Source organism: Telopea speciosissima, chromosome 10, assembly GCF_018873765.1.
Source record: "Telopea speciosissima isolate NSW1024214 ecotype Mountain lineage chromosome 10, Tspe_v1, whole genome shotgun sequence".
NCBI classification, from domain to species: Eukaryota; Viridiplantae; Streptophyta; class Magnoliopsida; order Proteales; family Proteaceae; genus Telopea; species Telopea speciosissima.
Window position 1 is genome coordinate 25,171,623 of NC_057925.1, and position 17,324 is coordinate 25,188,946.

Genomic DNA, 17,324 nt, shown 5'->3' on the forward strand with positions numbered 1-17,324 from the left:
ACTCAGATTGGGGATGATTAGAAAATTTATGGAATCATTTACCTTCTTTTATTTGGAACAGTTGTAATGATTTTTGTTGGAAATTTTCAAAATGATAGATGTGGGATTTTAGTCCCACATCAGTTACGGAGAAGTGTTTCCTTTGGTTTATATATGATTGTGAGCTATTATCACATGTTATGTTTGAAAAAGATTGTACGGTACACTTGCGAGCGAGGACGGTGACCGTCCAAGCGCGTACGCGTGCGTGTGCATGAGGCGTAATGTGGCACTTTGATGGCACACTTTACACTTTGCACGTGCGCATTGTCGTAGTATGTCGCCTTAATCTTTTCAGGATCGATGGTGTCTGATCAAAGGGTGCTTAGGTTCGATTTGACCGTTGGATCGGTGGCAGATCAAAGAAGGGGTGCAACCCATGGTTCAACGTTGAGGCCAGTGGTTGCAGTCCACACGTACAACCATGAGAGCCCAGCCCAATAGACATGACCTGTCAGGGATCAAGCCATATGAGCCAATGGATGTGGCCCATCCAAATAGGCCTTGTGGGCCTATATATGGGCCACAGATTCTCTCAGTCCAGATATTAAAAAAAAAAAACCTCTGATAGTTCAAGTGGTTACTGTCTCTGCAACTAGTAATCAATACAGCCTGATTTATCTTGGGAGGCAGGTTTGCTGCAACCCTTTGTAGTAATAGGAGGGTGCAAATACTGCCTTAAGGACCGAACGACCTCGTTCGACTCAGGCCATTTTTCTATCCTCTTTCTTTATCTTCTAGCTTTTTAATAATCTTAAGACAGTATTTTCCAATGGAGGAGACAACAGTGATGAAGATACCTAGGAACGAGATCACCAAACTGGACAAGTTTGATGGTTCGTTCTTCAAGCGTTGGAAAGGGAAGATGTATTTTTTCCTCATTGCTTTGAAGATTGCACATGTTAGAATGAAGAGAAGCCAACAACACCGACAAACACCACCGAAGAAATTTCAAGTGGAGAAACACCAGTCCAGAAATAGCAGTGCGAGAAGTGGGAACAAGACGACTTCATGTGCAAGGGCTACATTCTCAATAGGTTATCAAACACACTTTATGATGTGTACAAGCCCAAATATGCAAACAGCACATCGAGAGAACTATGGGAGGATCTCGACAAAAAGTACAAAATTGAGGATGCTGGCAACAAGAAGTTTCTTATAAGTAAGTTATTTGATTATAGAATGGTAGGAGATAAGTCTATTATTTCACAAACTTATGAGTTGCAAGATCTCATGAATCAAATAATCTCTGAGGGTCATACTCTTGACGAGTCTTTCCAAGTATCTACTATTATTTCTAAGTTACCTTTTGTTTGGAAAGACTGTCGGAAAGAATTGAAATAAAAGAAGGATGCAAGAGTTGATTAAGTATATTCAAGTTGAAGAGAATTCTCGTAAACTGGATAAACTTGAATTGGAGGAAACATCTCCAAAGGCTCTTGTTGTAGGAAATGCATCTTCTAAGGGCAAAAAGAGAAAGTTTGATGGGAAAGGAACTATTTCGGAGAAGAAGAAGGGTAACTTTACCAACCCTAAAGCGGCTTACTGAAAATGCGGAAAAGCCAGTCATTTCAAGAAACACTGTAGAGTTTATCTCAAGGAGAAGCAACAGAAGGACCAAGCCAACGTGGTAGCCAATGATGATTGGACTGCTATGATATATGAGGTATATACAGTGGGTGATGATGAGGAATGGTGGATTGATTCCGGTGCAACCAAACATGTTGCCAAGAACAAAAATCTGTTTAAAGTTTATGAACCTATAGCAAATGGACAAGATCTCTATATGAAAAATTCTTCAACTGCTAAGGTCATTGGAAAAGGCACAGTGGTAATGAATCTCACCTCCGTAAAGAAGCTTACCTTGAATGATGTACTTCATGTTCCTGATCTTAGGAAGAATCTAATTTCTGTATGCTTGCTTGACAAATATGGATTTAAAATCCTGTTTGAGTCAGGGAATGTCATAGTGTCCAAGGGGGGAATTTATGTTGGGAAAGGATATGCGTCGAACGAAATGTATAAGTTTAATATGATTAATGGAATTCCATCTTCTGCTTATATCGTTTCTACTTTTGATACATGGCATTCTTGACTTAGGCATGTTAATTGTAAGTGCATAAGAAATATGATTAAATTAAGGTTATTACTAGAATGCACATCTTCTAATCAAGATAAATGTTCTGTATGTATCAAGTCTAAAATTGCTAGAAAGTCTTTTAAGAAATTAGAAAGCAATACACAATTCTTAGAATTGGTACATTCTGATTTGTGTGAGTTATAAGGTATTTTAACTAGAGGTGGTAAATGATATTTCATCACTTTTATAGATGATTGTTCAAAATATACATATGTATACCTGTTAAGGACTAAAGATGAGGCTTTGGAGAAATTCAAAATCTACAAAGCCGAAGTTGAAAATCAATTAGATCGTAAGATTAAAATCTTACGAATTGATAGAGGAAGGGAATACTTCTCTATTGACGATTTCCGTGAAGTTTATGGAATTATCCATCAAATAACGACACCCTACAGTCCACAACAAAATGGAGTAGCAGAATGAAAAAATAGGACTCTAACAGAAATGGTGAATACACTTTTACTTACTTCTGGATTACCAAAGAATTTATGGGGGGAAGCATTAATGACTGCTTGTCATATACTTAACCGTATACCCCATAAAAAGACTAATATCACTCCCTATGAATATTGGTTGAAGTGAAAACCTTCTCTTGGATATTTCAAAGTATGGAGATGTAGAGCATTAGTAAGATTAACTGATCTTAAAAGACCTAAATTAGGTGAGAAGGCAATTGAGTGTATTTTCATTGGCTATACCCAACATAGTAAGGCCTATAGATTTCTAACTATGAAATCTACAGAGACCGTTAACCAAAATATAATTTTGGAGTCTAAAGATGCAAAATTCTTTGAGGATTCATTCTCTAGGAAACAGAAGAATGAAGATACAAACCAGGAGGATCAAGATACAGTACAATCAAACTCCAAAAATAATGAGAGTGTTGAACTAAGAAGAAGTAAAAGGGTTAGAGTAGAAAAATCCTTTGGTCTAGATTTTTATCAATTCTTGATAAAAGGAAATAGAAATAAAGTTACATATTCTTGTGTGTATAATATTGAATATGATCTAGTAACTTTTCGAGAAGCCATGAATTCTCGAGATTCTGCTTTTTGGTAGGAAGCTAGATTTTCTCATGAGTAATAAAACATGGGTATTAATAGATTTACCTCCTAAATTTAAACCTATTGATTGTAAATGGAATTTTAATCGAAAGCTTAAAGCTGATGGAACCATTGATAAGTTTAAAGCTAGGCTTGTAGCCAAGGGCTTTAAGCAAAAGGAAGGTATTGACTATTTTGATACATATGCTCCAGTTGCTAGAATTAATATAATTAGATTATTAATTGCTTTAGCATCGATTAATAAACTTGTTATACACCAAATGGATGTTAAAACTATTTTTCTAAATGAAGATTTAGAAGAAGAAGTTTACATAGAACAGCCTGAAGGGTTTGTTTTGAAAGGACAGGAAAATAAAGTTTGTAAACTAGTCAAATCTTTATATGGTCTAAAACAAGCTCCTAAGTAATGACATGATAAATTTGACCAAAAGGTTGTAGCAAATGGATTTAGAATAAATGAATATGATAAATGTGTTTATTCTAAATTCAAGAATGGACATGGTGTTATAATATGTTTATATGTTGATGATATGTTAATCTTTGGTACTAATTCAAGTGTTATATTAGAGACAAAGGCTTATCTATCTTCATGTTTTGATATGAAAGATATAGGTGAAGCAAGTGTAATTTTGGGAATCAAAATTTTGCATCCTCTGATTGTATTTCTTTAACACAGTCACATTACATAGAGAAAAAATTAAAGAAATTCAATCATGAGGATTGTAAACCAGTTGCTACCCCATATGATCTTTCTATTAAATTAACTTCTAATGAAGGGAAGTGTATATCTCAATTGGAATACTCTAGTATCATTGGCAGTTTAATGTATGTCATGCAGTGCACTCATCCAGATATAGCTTTTGCAGTTGGTGCTTTGAGTAGGTTTACTCATAACCCTGGACAAATTCATTGGAATGCAGTTTCTAGAGTACTTAAGTACTTAAAGAGCACAATGAATTATGCATTAAGTTATAAGGATTATCCTGTAGTACTAGAAGGATACACAGATGCAAATTGGATTACATGATCCGATGAATCAAAGTCTACAAGTGGTTGGATATTTACTTTGGGTGGGGGATCAATTTCTTGGGGATCCAAAAAACAGACTGTGGTTTCATACTCCACTATGGAGTCTGAATTTATTGCTTTAGCAATCGCAGTAAAGGAAGCAGAATGGCTTAGGAACCTATTAACAAAGATTCCTCTGTGGCCTAAGCCCATGCCTGCTATATCAATATCTTGTGATAATAAAGCAACATTATTAAGGGCTTATAATAAAGTTTATAATGGAAAGTTAAGGCATATCAGTTTAAGACATAGCTATGTACGAGAACAACTCATCAAAGGAGTTATGACTATTAGTTATGTGAAGTCAAAGAAAAATTTGGCTGATCCCTTTACAAAAGGCCTAGGTAGGGATGTGGTATGAAAGACTTCCAGGGAGATGGGTTTAAAGCTTTTAAATGAGAGGTAACCTGCAAGTGAAAACCAACTAGACACTAGACTGACATCTAGTCAACTAGTTCAATGGAAATACACTTGTAATAATAACCGGTTATGCACTTAACTAGTAGAGATAAGATCTCTTGACATCTCAAGGTAGTGCATGTTTGTATGGAGAAACTGACAGAGGGTAGGATCAATCCTTTAATGAGTCTATGCTCTATAGGAAATGCAAGTCATACAATTGCATTTTATTAGATTCACCTATATAAGTGCAAGAAGTGGGGCCGCTTCTGTAAGATTCAAAGCTTGTCTCTAAGGCACTTATGAAAATCTAAGCTGAAAGCACAAGGCCATAAATGTGCGGATATTATTGAAACTATGATCAAGTAAGTCATATGTCTAATATATTAGACTTGTCACTATAAAATGCTAAGTTCAAGGCTACGGCTACTTCGATTTTGACAAGTACTAATATATTCTGATCACATAAAGGTTCAAGTCGAAAGACACCTTTATGTAAGTATGATTTAAAGATACACAGAGGTTATTGACTGAGGCACAATTATTTTAAAATTGGGAGAAATTGTTGGAAATTTTCAAAATGATAGATGTGGGATTTTAGTCCCACATCGGTTACGGAGAAGTGTTTCCTTTGGTTTATATATGGGTGTGAGCTATTATCACATATTACGTTTGGAAAAGATTATACGGTACACTTGCGAGCGAGGACGGTAAGGGTGTACGCGTGCGTGAGGCACAATGTGGCACTTTGATGGCGCACTTTGCACTTCACACGTGCGCATCATCGTAGTATGTCGCCTTAATCTTTTCAGGATTGACGGTGCCTGATCAAAGGGTGCTTAGGTTCGATCCGACCGTTGGATCGGTGGCAGATCAAAGAAGGGGTGCAACCCATGGTTCAACGTTGAACCCAGTGGTTGCAGTCCACACGTACAGCCATGAGAGCCCAGCCTAATAGACATGACTTGTCAGGGATCAAGCCATATGAGCGAATGGATGTGACCCATCCAAACAGGCCTTGTAGGCCTATATATGGGCCACGGATTCTCTCAGTCCAGATATTAAAAAAAAAAAAACCTCTGATAGTTCAAGTGGTTACTGTCTCTGCAACTACTAATCAATACAACCTGATTTATCTTGGGAGGCAGGTTTGCTGCAACCCTTTGCAGGAATAGGAGGGTGCAAATACTGTCTTAAGGACAAAATGGCCTCGTTCGACTCAGGCCATTTTTCTGTCCTTTTTCTTTATCTTCTAACTTTCTAATAATTTTGGATTTAGATTTGTCCTAGATACATGGTTTATTTTAATATTTGGATGGATGGATGTAATAGGGATTTATTCTTACTTTTAGTTGTGGTGCCACCAACACCTTAGATTTGAATATTCAAATTCATATTAATCGAATACTAAATTTAACTGTTTAAGTCTTCTGATGTGTTATATGATGGTATTATTGATGATTTATTTGGGGATTATGACTAATGGTTCAATTTTGGTTCATCTATCTAAAACCATTTCGATCATGTGGATTTGTGTGAAGACCCTTACCCTTAGGCCAGTTTGGGGGCGTTACACTCAGGGTCATGGAGGGGTGTCCTAGTTCTCCCTAGGGTCACTAGAACCTAGGCTTACCTCTTGGATCCAAAATCATATGAGGATCTAAATCCTACTTTGGTCCAACATAAGGTTTGGGGTTTGAAAACCAAGGGATTAGCAACTAAGGCTGCAAAGTAACTAGTAGAAGCCTCCAATAGAGTTTGGTCCTCACCAGTAAAGCTCCGGTCAAGAGCTAAGCCTCTTAGCTCAAACTCAAGGAACCTACTTCAATCAAGAGTGTAAATGGAGAAGAGGGAGGTACCAAGAGATAGAGCATACCTTGGTGAGTGGAGCTCCAATCCCAACCCTAGCCAGCCTTGAAGACCCACCTCCTCCTTTCTCCTTCTTCCTTTTTTCTTCTTTTCTTCAAACCTTGATTGGACAGCAAGAGGAGTAGAGGTAGGGCAGCCAAACCCCTTTGGCATGCCTTCCATCTTCTTCATTTCCCCTCCCATTCCTCTTCCTACTTCTTCTTCTTCCTTACCTCTTCTCTTCCACGGTTTGGCTTGGAGGGGGAGAGATGGGAGAATATGGGGCTAAGCCCTATCTTTTAAGGACCAAAAGAGGCCTTAGGGCTTGTTTGCCTAAGTATCCTTAAGACTAAGGATGGTCTTTTAGGTCAAAATGGGCCTTAAGGCCTGTTTGGCTAGGGTCAAAATCTATTAAGTCTAATTGGTTAGGACACCTTTGGATCAGCCTAAAATCCTAACAAGGGCATATTAGTTTAAGGGCTTGTTTGGCTCAAGCTAATTAAAGAAACCCATTATTTATTTAAATTCAGCCTTATGGGCCCACTTTCATGGCCCAACTAGCCAATTGAAGGTAAGGGCAGGAGTCCATCTTATCCGAAGGTCTAGTTATGGTATCCAGGACATGGGGACGTGGGTCCCACATGAAAATACTTCAAAAGGGCAAGAAATAGTAAGGATGGATCCATGAACGGAACCAGTCTAATGAGTCCGTTCGTGACTCTGTTGCTGCTGTCAGGGCCAAAACCTCAAGGAAAGTTTCGGGGGTTTGACCCGTACTTTCAGGGCTTCAAGGGGATACATATAATGGAAATTTAAAGTTCAAGGTCATAGATATTGACCATTGCCATCATGGCATTACCCATTGGTAAAAGTCTGATTTTGATCCAGGGTATTAGGATATATTTCGGGTGCCGGTGTAACATTCCCCCAGCCTTATAAAAAATTTTGCCCTTAAAATTTGTCGCATCTAAGGGTCTCAATTGGTGAGGACTGTTAAATAACAACACCTCTAGTCACCCACTACATGGACTAAGTCAGGGGTCCGGTCAAGGTGGGGCAGTACCTACATGGCACGACAAGTCAGGACTTATAATTCCTCTTCCTTATAGAGTCGTATTACCACAGGGGGTGCGGTTCATAGTAACCCTGGGTTTAATCGGTTTAAGAGTCGATGATTACAATATCCCAGGAAATATAGGGCCTCAAACACTAGGTTAAGTTATAAAGAACAATAGGTACCATTGATCTTCCAGATCAGGTATGTATTACACTTTGGTCATCCTTGAGTTACAAGGTCTAATTTCATCCAGTCCTTAACATAGGGTTTATATTCTAAACGCTTTCACTTTGGGTTATCTCATTACCTAACCCAATTTTAGAATGATTTGGAATATTGATGGAATCTCCTATTGTTCACTCCCAGTATAGAGGGAACGCATTTGGTGACCCATTACCCCATTCATATCTGTTATTGGAGAAGGTCTTGTTAAATCCTTTAGTTTTAGCCTTCACCACCTCATAACTTACAACTCGGTTAACCCCTCAGAGAAAGTCTACAATGGTCCTCTTTCGAGAACCAAACAATCTTTTACCAGTTTCGGTCTAAGTCATTTCTTTTAAGCAGGTCCTAATAATTAACCTACCGGTCAATGTCAAATTCATTGCCCACTAACCCATAATTAACTTGATCAAGGTTAGGGCTCAAACTAGCTAACATAGTAAAGTTAAGGCAAGGTCACATGAAAGCCATCACATATACATAAGTACAAAGCAACTCAATAATTATATTTACATCTTTAAGAATGCATCCACCGTCAAGGTTAATTCACAAGGGTAGGCAAGTCTTAGGTATGGTATACTAGGTCATTGGAAATTCCAAACGCTGTTTGAAACTACATCTATGGATCTAATTTAAATTTTGGATGGACCAAGAAAATTCCAATTAGGGTTGTACTAGCCTGTTAACTACTTTAGGTTTCCACTCCAGATAGGTTTGGCCTTGCTAACTACTTTAGGTTCATTCACCCACGTGGCTTACGGATTTTCATCCTCAAGGGTAACTCTCCTTCTCTCACATAAGAGGGGAGCCACAGCATATACTAATGCCTGCCATTTCTTACTGGGTGGCCCGGCTGGCTTAGGCCTTAACATTTTGACCTCATATCATCCAATTAGATTAAACAATAACCACGAATGGACCAAACAATATGGGTGTAAAACTAGGGTATAGGCACATAATCCTCACATATAGGTGTGGCCAAAGGTCTCAAAAATGTAGGATCAAATCCTGAAAGAAAAACGGACGGACTCACAGACGAAATCATAGCTGTGAGTCCGTTGGTGGCTCCATCGCAAAATAGGAAGGACGGATTAATGGATGGATTATGTATCATGAATCCGTTCATTCGTCCGTTCTTAGAAAGCTAGGTTTGGTAAAAATACTGAGGCGAACGAAACTACGGATGGACTCATAATGGTGGATCCGTTCGATGTTCAATGCAATTCTAGGAACGAAAATTTACAATTTTGTGCTGGGCGGATTCACGGACGGAATCACGATAGTGGATCCGTTTGTGCGTCCGTTCGTAAAATTTTATAAAAATAGATCCACGAGTTTTTCAAACTCATTTTGGCTCCAAGCGGGAAGAATAGAACCGTAGGGCAAAAGCTCTCCAAGGGACCTTCGTTCGAGCATTCCTTGCCCCTCCTTGGTGATTTTTGAGACTCAAGGCACCAAAGCTCATCTCCATTGTCTCGAAGTAAGGCTCTCTCCCTGTTTCTCCCTCCCTTACTCTCTTCCTTTTCATTTCTGGGCTTTTAGTTATGCCCTTTCATTTTCTTCCTCTTCCCATCGATTAGGGATATCTATTTCAAGTTTGTGTATATATGTTGCCTTAAATCGCATTCTCATAGCCATGTAAACACCGAATCATGCCGAAATCGATTGAGGCTAGGGTTTCTAGTTGAATCAAATCCTAACCAATCAATGACTCTATTTTAGTAAATTTTGTATGCATAATGTGTTTTGATTGAATTTTAAAATTCTTTTCAGGGAATTTTAGAGATTATTTATCTCAAGTTTTCCATATTTAGTTGAATTATTTCAATTGTTTCTAGATATTGGTTGGGATAAGATTCTCAAATCCTCACTACTTTGGGAAAAACCTCAAAGACATGACTAATTCATTATGTGCCCTAAAATTTCATAAAAAATAATTCCATTGACACATCCTCAAGCATGTTCACTCGTTCGTGTGGTTGTTTATGAGTTTGAAATCTATCCCCTTCCCTTTTACTCTATCATAATCAATCTTTGTCTCTTGTTGGGGTTTTCCATTTAATCAAATTACTTGTTTGATATTTGATTTGGGGTATAGGGTAGTCAAAAGTATAAATTGTCCCTATCGATTTCATCCCTTCATGCCTATGCCCTAGGGATTTTTATATGCATTATATATATATCTGATCTCCTTTCCCCAAGTAAATTATACTTCCAAATGCTAATCATGTCTTATCTTATCATTGTGTAAGCCTTCTCATCCAAAAATTTCCCACATGTACATAAGCATTTGTACCAATAATTATACTCGCTAATCATATTTTATTTATTTAGTTTGGCTCAATTATTGTTGTCTTTTTGGTGGTCTCTTTTGTGTAGGAAGTATCTATGGCTCCCTGTAGGCAAAATGATTTAGTCATCGTGCCAGCTCCCCCTCTCGCCTTCAATGTGGGGAGGTTCATATCAGCGGAGACCGAGGGAATTTACCGACAACATCTTCATAACAGAAAGATTTTGGTGGAGAGAGATATGGTAGAGGAGGAATTGATTTCCTTCAAGGTGGGCATCAGATTTGGCAAGCTAAAGTGGAGCAGCATGTTGACTCATCTAGACTTCTACTATCCCACATTGGTTAGGGGGTTTTATTCCAATTTGGTGCTAGTCAAAGAAGACGGAGAAGGTGTTAGGTTGACCTCATTTGTGAAGGGGGTTACTATTGCCTTCAATGAAGTGGAGTTAAGGATACTCTTAGATATTTCTGCAAAAGGGGATAGGGTCTTTTATGCCCCAGGCAGTGATCCTAACAGATGTCTGTCCCCTGCAGACAGTCAGAAGTTTTACAGGGCACTCACCAATAACAAGTCCAATGAAAATGAAGATCTTTCAAGGTTCCCCCCCTCTCAGTGGGTTCTCACTTTCATTGCCAAGACCAACTTGGCTCTCTCCAAAGGACACAACACCCAGCCTCCTTTGATGGCAGCAGCATTGGCGTACTCACTCTATACTGATTAGCAGACATGCCTTCCTTATGTGATTATTCAGCATATGGCCCATGCGGTGCCCAATCCTCGCCGCAAGAACACCTTGCCATACAGTAGACTGCTCACCTAGATTTTTTGGTACTTTGGGGTAGACCTTGATCATGAACCCAAAGAAACAAGCTCTGAGGGGCCTTTTGGGTTTAATGTCATACAGAGGATGGGGTTGTATTGCGATTATTATAGCTCCGGGGAGCCGGTCAGATATGGGGAGGGAGGGGAACCCCAAGAGATTGATGATGAGGATGAGGATATAGAGTTCATGGGATCCATGCCGCATTCTACAGGGGCTTCTAGTGCTAGAGAGGGATTTGGAGGTGATATTCTTTTGGGCATCAAGCGGATGAACCTGAGGATGATAGAAGGTTTTGAAGAAGTTAAGAAGCAGTTCTCTTCTTAGGATCAGCGTCTCGGGAGAATGGAGAAAGAATTGAATTGAATGACATCAATACTTTTCTTTACTATGGTGGTAGCGAGAGGACTGATGATCGTGATGGCATGGAGGACTAGCCCGCTTCTCTCTCAGAATTAAAGTTGTCTTTAATTTGAACTTTTCTTTACATTTCATAGATCAGATGTTGTTGGAACTCTTTTCTTTTAGCTTTCCTTTGTTTTCTTGCTTTCTTTTTTTTTTTTTTTTTTTTTTTATCAACTGGTTTGGGAAGTTTGGTAATGGTGGCTGTGGATGTTCTAAGTTAGGAAGGATAAAATTACCTCCAAGGGAGGAATCTTGAACAACTTGACAGTTGGATTTGGTTATATATATATATATATAGATGCAAGGGAGGCTCTTGGTGATGACGTTGGTATATATATATATATATATATATATATATATATATATATATATATATATATATATATATATATATATATATATATATATATATATATATATATATGTTTATATATTTACCTATTTCCTTTACTTGGATCATTTTTTATTATTGTGGGTTATTATTACAATTACCCATATATTACTCTCTTAGAGCCTAACAAAGCAGTATCACAGTTATCACTCAACAACATGTGCTCCAAATCCTAGCTTTCATATATGCCTATTATCTTCTAGGTTCCCACTTGCACCACAATCAATCTTCTCCTATGTCTGCATACACTTATTTATGCTCTTGAGGCTTTTAAATTAGAACCTAATTGTGGAGAGTAAATCAAGAGGTTACGTCAGACTGTGGTCAGTGCAGAGCATCACGCTCTAATACCACTCTGTCACGCCCCCATCCCAATAAAAGATATTTTGCATGAAAAAGGAGGGTGAGTGGGACAACAGGCGTCAGCCTAATACTACAAGGATCACAGATACAGTGTCCCAAGCCACAGTCTACCCAATTATCAATGCAAGATAATGTCAGAGGACGTATCCAAATGGAATAAATCATTCCAATCTTAGAGTTAACGAAAGCGTAAATCATTTAAATCATATAAATATAAAGCATCGGTTTTCTAACGATAACACATAATATAATTACAATACCCCGTATCCATCCGGTACATTCCGTACATTATGCATAAAGTTTATACATGAATGAAGATGAATGCAGAAATAAATAATTAAATCACGCCACAAGGGCACCATTCTTGGGTGTACAATGACATCCAAGTCCCAGCACCGACTCCACTTGATTCGCATCCACAGGTGCTCATCAAGAGATTACCTGCATATCAACTAAAAGAGGTTGCGCAATGGGGTTAGCTCCACAAGCTAGTGAGAGAGCAAAGGGGAATGCATATACACGCAAACACGCAATTTCAAATAGTTCATGATGCATGCTAATGTTAGATTCATTTTTCACCTAGTACACAAATTCTAAGTCAAGTGTATGCTACTGTGATAACTCAGAAGACACTATGGGTCACTTAACTTATTACCACAATGAAACCTCAGTTATCACAAGGGAGCCTACGCCGATAGAAGCCATCAGACCACCCAGTGACAAACTTCGATAGCCATCACTACCCCTGACCTGGCCTCTCTCCCCCACAGGCAAAAGGTGCTAAGACTATGCAACACATAAACCCTTGTTGGTAAGGGTCGTAGTATAAGGGAGCAAGAATCCTAGCTACAGATATACTTAACCCAAGGCCTATCGTCCTGAGAGGTATTCCAGGTGCATCAATGTCCCATTTTATCTAGTACCTGGGTACCAGCACGGCACGGCGCATACAGGTCAGGATGACAGTTAATAGTTTTATAATTAATTCTAGGGTTTTGGTACCGGCACACCCAGCATCGTGACCCGATACCATTAGGAGAACATTATCACATCACATTAGTAACCATTCACAATCAAGATCAATAATGAAATGCACAAGATGCTTATACTCATATACTAACATGATAATGATTTCTTAATAGATATTCAAGCCCAAACAAATCACCCAAAACCCACTCACCGAACTCGGGTATCATCCAACGTGGTTGACATGAACCTCACCGTCGAGTTGGGTAGCCTAAGAATGCAAGAACAAACATCAAAAGATGTATAGAGGGGTCTCATATTATGCCCCAAAGTTAAAATTGAGTTTCAACCAAGACAGCACAGACGGAAGCAACCGGGTGAGTTCGTCCTTGACTCCGTTCAAGCCAAAAGATCAAAACACGTGGGATGGATCCACGGACGAAACTTCCACCTGGCTCCATTCCTTCATCCGTTCGAACCCTGAGACATACCTGAGAGCGAACGGAACCACAGACGGAACCTCTTCATGAATCCTTCCCTGCATCCGTTCGGTCCCTGAGACATTCCTGAGAGGGAGCGGAACCACGGACGGAGGCAACAGAGTAAATCCATTTCTGCATCTGTTCGAACTAGTTACTAGGATACATTGGACGAACTTACGGATGGAATCACGACGGTGACTCCATTCGTGCGTCTGTCGGAGTTCTTTTTGAGATTTCTTAAGGTTTTCTCCTCCATCTTGAAACTTGGAGTTCACATGGCACTCAGGGTCATGGAGGGGTGTCCTAGGTCTTCCTAGGGTCACTAGAACCTAGGCTTACATCTGGGATCCAAGATCACATAAGGATCTAAATCCTACTTTGGTCCAACATAAGGTTTGGGGTTTGAAAACTAGGGGATTAACAACTAAGGTTGCAAAGTAACTAATAGAAGCCTCCATAGAGTTTGGTCCTCACCATTAAAGCCCCATTCAAGGGCTAAGCCTCACCTTGAGTTCCAAATGGAACCCTAGGTTAGCTTAAACTCAAGGAACCTACTTCAATCAAGAGTGTAAATGGAGAAGAGGAAGGTACCAAGAGATAGAGCATAACTTGGTGAGTAGGGCTCCAATCCCAGCCCTAGCTAGCCTTGAAAATCCACCTTCTCATTTCTCCTTCTTCCCTTTTTCTTCTTTTCTTCAAACCTTGACCGGATAGCAAGAGGAGGACAGGTAGGGCAACCAAACCCCTTTGGAATGCCTTCCATCTTCTTCCTTTCCCCTCCCATTCCTCTTCCTACTTCTTCTTCTTCTTCTTCCTTACCTCTTCTCCTCCACAGTTTGGCTTGGAGGGGGACAGTTGAGAGAATATGGGGCTATGCCCTATCTTTTAAGGACCAAAAGAGGTCTTAGGGCTTGTTTGCCTAAGTAACCCTAAGACTAAGGATGGTCTTTTAGGTCTAAATGGGCCTTAAGGCCTATTTGGCTAGGGTCACAACCTATTAAGTCTAATTGGTTAGGACACCTTTGGATTAGCCTAAAATCCTACAAGGGCATATTAGTTTAAGGGCTTGTTTGGCTCAAGCTAATTAAAGGAACCCATTATTTATTTAAATTCAGTCTTGTGGGCTCACTTTCATAGTCCAACTAGCTAATTGAAGGTAAGGGTGGAAGTCCATCTTGTCCGAAGGTCGTGTTATGGTGTCCGGGACATGAGGATGTGGGTCCCACATAAAAATACTTCAAAAGGGCAAGAATTAGTATGGACGGATCCATGAACGAAACCAGTCTCGTGAGTCCGTTCGTGACTCTATTGCTGCTGTCAGGGCCCAAACCTCAAGGAAAGTTGCAGGGCTTTGACCCGTACTTTCAAGGCTTCGAGTGGATACGTATAATGGAAATTTAAAGTTCAAGGTCACAGATGTTGACCATTGCTATCGTTGCATTATCCGTTGGTAAAAGTCTAATTGGACCCGGGGTATTAGGATATATTTCGAGCGCGGGTGTAACAGAAAGCACCCACCTGCTTCTTCTCTCTCCTATTTTTTTTTTTTGTTTTTTCTTCAATTTTTCTATTTAATTAGTTTTTTATTCAACATTTCATCCTCATCGTTCTTCTTTGAACTGATCGAAGTGGTCCTTACCGTGATCCAGTTCTTCTCCTTTGTCTCCGTTATAGGTGTGTTCCCTTCTTTGAAACCGATCCATCTTTCATGAATTCTCATATGAAATCGCTAAGAAGGCAGAGACAATCCGATGATTGATCTTGTGCCGTTCTATCCCATGGCTGTGAGGTTGAGGAGAGATGAAGATGGTCGTGTAGAGATCAATTGTAATGGACAGGGAGGGTTGCCTTATGCTTCTGCGAATATGAAGAGGGAGAAGAAGAGTGACGACTCAAGAATCGCTCTGTAGGTTAATAAAAAAATAAAAAACATGGAAAAGATAAATTGAATAAAAAGAGGAAGAGAGAGAAGAAGTTAGGTGCTTTGAAGAGAGGGGATCTATTCCATGATTTTAGTGCACGATATCGGTATGGGTATCCGTAACCTGCAAAGCCAATACGATACCGATATGGTATTGACTTGGATTGGCAGTATCGGACAAAATTACCCCTGAATCTCCTTAAAAAATGAGTTTTTTGACAATTTTACCTCTTGTCCATACCGTGCTATCGCTACGGTATCGGTGACTAGTAAAACTGGTACGTATCACCCGATACGGGAGATACGATACCGATACTTAGAAGCATGATCTGTTTGAAGAAGAACGATGAGGATGAAATGTTGAATTAAAATTTAATTAAATAGTAAAATTGAATAAAAAAAAAAAAAAAAAAAAAATGAATAGAGTAAAAAAGGAGAGAGAAGAAGCGAATGGGTGCTTTCATTTTTTACTATTTTCATGACAAAAATAGTAAAAAATAGAAGAAGAATGGTAGGTTAAAGGTTACTAGGTGAAAAGGAAGGGTAGTTTGGATATTTAAAAACATGAGGGTAGAAGTAGATGTAAAAGTTTAAAAGCAGGGTAGTTTCAGAAAAGAAGTTCAAGGTAGGGTAGTGATAGTAATTGCCCCTAGTATTTATTAGGAGGATTCTCTTTTTTTTGGGTAGGTATTTATTAGGAGGATTCAAATCATTATGCAGAGGGGAATTTGTATCACACTATCACTCCCTTGTATATATTTTTGTCAATATTTGGTCAAATTCTCTTATTCCAATTTTCTATTGGAATATTGCAAATTTTATACATTATTTTAATGATTTTAACATGTATATATTGAGCGATGAAAAAGCTAAAACTTTAAGAATAAGCTACGCAAAGCCAAATGGGTCAATGAGCAAAGAGTATTAACGGAGCATCTCCGACACATTAAAATTGAAGATTCATTATAGATCATCCCAAGGGGTCAGCTCAGTTGACAAAAGACCAACTCCTCAAATAAGAGGTCATGAGTTCAAACCACCTTGGGGCATATCCCCATCCCCTATCCCCCCTATTAAAGCTCTCTAATTAAAAAAAAAAAAGGGTTTTTTTCATGTACCCCCCTAAGGTTTGACGTAATTATGGAAAAATCCCTCAGTTTTGAAAAATTCTGCATGCCATCCTGAGGTTCTTAACAGTTAACAGATACCCCCATTCCGTAATCTAGGTCTAACAATGTTAAAATCAAGAGGTGAACTGACAAAAATGCCCTTACAAGAAAAATACAAAAAAAACCCTTCAACTCATCTACCCCAAATCGTTTGGGGAAGATGAGTTGCAGGTACATGCATTCACTTTATTGCTGAACCTAATGTTCATAAAAACTACATACAAATCCAAATCCAAGGCAAGAAAGCTTTAAGAATTGCATCTGAAGATCACAACATAGGATTGAAATTGTAATCCTGGATCATCCATCATCGGCAAAAGGCAGAGAAACCCAAAAGATCACAGACCTTTTTCCAACAAAGTGTTAGAAGAAGCTATTTTCGATCTCCAACACTTTCCAATAATCACCTCCTCATTGTTCCAGAAGAGACCTTTTGGCTAGAAACTGCTTTAAATCTCGGCGAGATACTGAAAATCGAAAAGGTTTGTTTCGTAATCATTCCATTACTCATTCCGCAACTCCAGCGCTGTCACGCACGATATCCTTTTCATCCCTTGTTCTCCCTTTTTCATCTTTTTAAAGGACTTGTTAGGGTTTTAAAATTGGTTTATAGAGTGTAAAAATGGATTATTTGATTATGTCTAATTCCTTCGCTTTAATTTGTTTTACATCCAACTGA